The sequence below is a fragment of the Dermacentor albipictus genome, chromosome 1 (assembly GCF_038994185.2).
Source record: "Dermacentor albipictus isolate Rhodes 1998 colony chromosome 1, USDA_Dalb.pri_finalv2, whole genome shotgun sequence".
NCBI lineage: Eukaryota > Metazoa > Arthropoda > Arachnida > Ixodida > Ixodidae > Dermacentor > Dermacentor albipictus.
The window spans coordinates 415,447,368-415,453,367 of NC_091821.1; positions in this window are offsets into that span (position 1 = coordinate 415,447,368).

Sequence of the window (6,000 nt, forward strand, 5' to 3'; positions counted from 1 at the left end):
GTTTGTTCAGGGCCTCAGGGCTTACTGATTTCTTACTATGGCAATCCTGCTATAGAACAAAGGTATGAAAGGAATTTTTGTCACGTCGGTCTTTACCGTAGTGTAAAGGCATTTGCCAAGTTTTGCTTCCAAACCAACCAGCAAATGCGACCGCGTATTGCTATTGGTGGGCATGTTGTTTAACTTTCTTTCTTTCTTTCTTTCTTTCTTTCTTTCTTTCTTTCTTTCTTTCTTTCTTTCTTTCTTTCTTTCTTTCTTTCTTTCTTTCTTTCTTTCTTTCTTTCTTTCTTTCTTTCTTTCTTTCTTTCTTTCTTTCTTTCTTTCTTTGTTTTCGCCGTGTGACCAGCCGTGAACTCCGCCATATGTCATGATGTATTTCTCGCTTTCCCGGGTGGGGATAAGGTTTAAAATATATTGGGTTAATAACAGCAGCAGCGCGGCAGCGAAACCCTCGAAGCATACAAATTGTATATGCCTATTTGTTGACCTCTGCCTGCCCACGAAATAACTAATAAAAACAAAACAAAACATAAAAGACGTCGAAAAGAGACCTCTCATTGGTGCTGTGAAAAAAGCGAATGACTCTGAAAACGAGAACCGCATGCTTGTCACGCACACGTATGGCCTTCGCTTCTCTTTACCTCAGCCGGCTGGAAGTGTGGTGCCACAATACTTATTTGAAAGCGTCTCGCGAAACCCCCGAATGGGCAGCGTGGGCAAACTGCGCTTCGAAACTGCTCTGTACCGTTGTTTTGATGCGTGAGTATATGCGTGATGCTTTGTGCAGGGAAACGTGAGGCCATTGCCATTTGAAAGGTCATTGGCACGTACATGCGTCAATGATAAGCTTTCCAAGCGTTTCTCTTAGCGGTTGTCAGAAGAGGGAGAAAAGAGCTTCCTGACGTAGAGATGCCACCCGTCTTTCCTTTTATGTAAGCAATACAAAGGTTGGGCTCAAATTAACGGAGCAAGAGGCTCTCCATCGAAGCCTTATAAAAGACCACGACTGGCGAATTGTTTTTGTATGACGAAAGGACTTTCTTTTGCTGAAGAAATGTGATGCTTCTGCACACAAACGCAACATTGTCGAGGTCGATGGAAAGTCAGTTGAGATTTATTGGCGAGAATGAAGGAGGCCAGCGATCTAGTGTAGCTCTACTTTCACTCGCCGAAAACAATTTTTTACCTGGCAGGACGATGCAACAACGCAATCATTTTTCTTTCAAAAGATGAAGCGCCAACAGGGGCAGCACTCTAAGCAGGAACAAAGACAGGACAAGGCGCAACTTGCAACTGTTTATTGAAGTCAAAGGAGGCCGATTACATAGCCATGGAGAGAGGGGAACGAAAATAGAGGGACACTGATTATATGAATGCGCACGCGCGGGAACACTGAAGATATATATGAAGGGAATCGTGATTTATCAAAATCTATCGCAATAGAAATCAAAATCAAAATCAAAATCAAAATTGATCAAAATGAATATCGCAATAGAAATTCTACAGACACTCGAGGGGCGTACGCTCCATCGGCGTCACTGCCACCGCCCCCGAGTGGATGCGCCACCACGCTTTCCAATCAACGGGTTCTGTTTGACTCTGTCAGTTTCCGTCATTGCACGGAAACAACAGAAATTACGTCATCGCCCAACGTGGCATGACCTGTCTGCCTCAGCCTTGCACGTTCCAGAATGAACAGATAACCGTTTCTAACCCATTTTGCCCACACCACGGAAAAATTAATAGCGTAGACTTTCGCTACGCTTTATCTCAACTCGGCAGCAAAGGTCGGGTGCTTCGGCAGCGATCTTCTTGAGATTGGTTCTCGATATAGAAGGATCCTAGCCTATTCTCATGCACACGCAGCTCGCCATGTCACTGCAATAGAAGGGCGGCGTAATCCCTCACCTCTACGGCAAAGCAAGACGATACACGCTGAGGGGTGACAAATGTCGCCACCACTTAGATGTGGAGAAATAGGCATCAAATAGGCAGATTACACGCGCTAAGTGCCAACCCGTTAGATTGGCTTCACCGGTGACTTGAATGCTGTTATTTTAAGAGCAGATGATAGGTTATCTATATAATGTTCCCAAAAATTTCTCTCGCTTGAACCTTCCAAGCAATGTTATTAAATCAACAACTGTAAAAAGCAGGTGCAGCGACGCACTGCTCGACAGAACACAGGTGACGTGATTCGTGAAACCTGTGTAAACTATTTCAGCTGTCACAAGGCCCTGTTAAAAATAACTCAATAACTATCTCACTCGTTTCTTGCCAATGCTGTGTGAGTACATTCTTCATTCCTGCCCAATGAAAAACTCATTACGGTATACTTCTTTAGTATGCTTCTTTTACCATTACCATACACTTCTTTTAAGTAAATATTTTCTTGCCTTGTGATCGGTGTTCTCGAAGTGTACCCTTGTTCTATGGGTAGTACAAGTTTCAGTGTAATATGATCGTAAATCACTTTCCATACAGTATTCAGTGGCCACAGCTTCCACTGTAACCTTGTTTGCTTCAGAAACCAAATAGTAATTTTCTTTTCATTCGTCTGGGTTGTCACGTGGCATAATGTGAAAATGAAATTATGTGTAAGCACTGAGCCCATGCAAATTTTCATGCAGCTACTGCTACAGTGACACATGAAACGTTACGGACGCCTTGCTTTTCAAGTAATTGGAAAAGAAAGGACAAACCTTCTTCAGGTGTTTCAGTCAACAGAAAATCAATCAGTCATTGGTTGACTGATGGACAAATGTGCCGTTGAGTGAGACTGAGGTTGAACTGAGTTTCCCAAATTGAGGTCGCCATTTTCCAATTGCAATTTAGGGAATATGAGATAGCGGAAGTCAAATGCGTGTTAATTAATGCATGGTGATTGCACACCTTCTCTGAGATTGTCCCCGTTTCAGTGCCTATAGATAATCATCCGTTTACGGAAAACGTAATTCTTGGCACTCGTTCCTAACCATTGCAACGTCAGCCCGTGTTGCTCTAAAAGCGCTAATGTGTTTCAATTCGATAGCATTATAGGCGGACCTTACACACCTTGTAGGTATCCGGCTGACTAAGAATGTGGGCCAATCCTGAAGGCAGTGTAGTATAACACACAGTTTCTAAGCGGTAACTGTCACGAGTGAATAATGCGAGAAAGTGCCGTGGGACTCATGCGCCAGACGTTTTCGAGAGCAACTATGGCATGTAAGAGTTGAGGAGGACTTCGGGATGAAAACTTGGGAGTTTATTTACATTATTTACAGTGAGAGTCAATTAACAGTCTTAAAGTCATTACGGGCAGGCAGCAACTCGGACGCTGCGGCCCGTGGCAAGAAGCTCGAAAGAGATGAATCAAGGAATGCTCTAGGAATGTTCTCCGCTGCTCTCGGTCTGCGTCTTTTAAGCCCTTCGGTGTCTCGAAGACACGTCACGTTCGGCCAATAGGCTAACCCGCTCAGATGACGCCATTTTCGGCCAATTGGCGAGCCCGCTCAAGTGTGGTCATGTTCGGCCAATGGTAGGCGCCCGTGCGATGGTGTCATACCCGGCGAAGAGAGTCGCCGCTGGGTCCCCAATTGTCCGAGGGCTTATTCCTCCCTGCGGTCTTGCCTTGCTGAATCGCAATGCGCCGTCACAATAGCCAGGTGGGGGCGACGCTGCCAGGTCTTCGCGGTGCATTACAGCCGTCTTGCTTCGGGACTCACGTTACCTGGAACAGTGCCAGGCTCTCGCTTCACTTTCGGGAAGAGTCAAGCAGTGAATAGCTCCACCTGCGGCACACGAAGTGGGGGCCGCCAATTTAATTGCACGTTCCGTGCCTCAGTAATGTGGTATCCGTGCTTCTGCGCTCCTAAATTAGCTGTGGTGCGATTCGATGTGGTCTGGTGAACTCGAAGTAGGCTCAGGAAATGGTTCCGTATCTAACAGGCACGACAGAAGCCCGCATGCGATCATGCTCAATGATTAGAGCATCTCGCTCCTGTGCTGGAAAGTAGAAGTTCAACCTCACCATCGGTCACGCAATTATCTTGATCGTTGTAGCCAGACTTCACCTTCTTTGGAGGAATCTAAAAAAAACTCGAGGTATGTTGAGCGCAGGCGATCACGTCACAGTGAGCATTAAATCCTAAAAGAGATATAAGAGGCACCAGGTATAAAAGAGGCACCAGGTATAAAAACGTCGCTTTGATAAATGAGAGTGTGCAAAGCACCCATGACGCATGCTTGCACAGTTGTCGAGACATCCTAATCGCTCTCTTGGAAAGCTTGAGGTACTAAAGCTCTGACCTAGTTTTTTTTAAGCGCATCGGGGCTCATTGTAAAGCTATAGTTCTTGTCAGTTGCCTTCACTGTGTTTGTGTGGCCACATTCTCTTCGTATTGCCACCCGCTGTCGCTCTTAAAGCCCCGTGTAGAAAACGTGGTAGTAAAGGAACTGGTGCACGCACTATTGCTAGATCCGAGTGACCGGCAAGACCTAAGGCTGATCGTGACTAACGCAGGGAAAATGGCATGCATTGCTGTGGGAGACAATCTTCAATTTCTCTTGGCCTCCGGCCAAATTCGGGACGAGACGAATTCACGGATAAACCGCGCAGCTTGAGTTGTCGCTATGAACAGTCGCGGTAGATGTGACCGGTCTCACCACAGTGGTAGACAAGTGTTCGGCTGTTCGAAATGCGCCAGGTATCAGACTTCGGCTGAGACGCATGGAAGCCGCCGAAACTAAAACCGGCGTGGGCTGATACTGAAGGTACGCTGTGGACCACAATGTCGGGGCGAGAAGTAGGCACGGAGTGCCGCAAGGCGAATTTCACATGTGTCAGGTGCTAAAAAGCTGTGGGCGCCGGTGTCGGTCTTACATCTTGAGAGGTCCTGAGAGGCTTCTGGACCTCACTGTTGATTATACCGAATATGCAACCCACCACAGGCAGGCATACTACGTAGGCCCTCTGAATTTCCTGGCGGACCACAGAGCGAACAAATTCGCTAACCCAGCCAGGGCTGCCGCTCCTGGAAGCGGTGAGCATTTAGGGTATTCATGCTGCATTCACTTGTCGGTCGAATAAGGCAGAGCGCTGGTGAAACACTTTTGCCAACGTGACGACTTCATCGAGGAACTCCGCCACAGACTTTGAGGATGGAAGTAGCTCCGCACCATACCAGCAAAGAGCTGTTCCTTCACACCACGTTTAAGGTGGCGCAGCCTTTTTTCCTCAGGCATGGCAGGATTCGCTCGCTTGAACAGGCGCGTCATGTCTTCGACCTGCACCTTTATGGTCTAATTTGGCAGTCTGATCACGGCAATGGAGCGCACGCTCAGCTCGTCATCGACAATCAGCGCTTACGTAACAATTGAGGAGCCGACGTTGAAATCCATGCCAGGAGGTTGGGACGCCTTCTCTATTTTGGAACCATGGTGTGGGCGCCGTCCCCTAAGCTGAAGCAGACGTTGCGGAGCTTTGTGGCACCGTCCCAGTAATTTATATCGACGACACGTTCAAATTCACCCAGCTAGTCCTTCCCATATTGAAAGAATTGTCCATGAATGGTGTTTGGCATCCGCGGATTCTGAATGGTACAGTAGCTCGGCGTGGGGCATTCCATAACGGTTTGAGTTGATGTCGCAGTCGCTCTCTCGGTCGGCAGTTTTGATTCTAGTGGTAGACTTCGTTGTCTTCGGCTTGCGCCATGCAAAGGGAGTGTTCATGAGTGTAGGGATCCTGTTCTCGTGGCTGTACGGGGTCTGGCGCATGAAGTACTTCGTTGTACCAGGCACTTCCACCAGTTAAAAACATAAGGCTGGCTTTTTGTCATTCACCTAAGTTATTCGCTTCTCTTATGTCCTCCTCACCTCATCTACCCTTTCGCCATCCCCCAGTGCAACATAGCCAACCGGACAGTTAGTCATAAGTACACCTCTACCATTCCTTTCTTTTTCTAGCTACATAATGTAACCTATACAAGCACAAAGGTTGTGACCTCATTTCTAACTTTT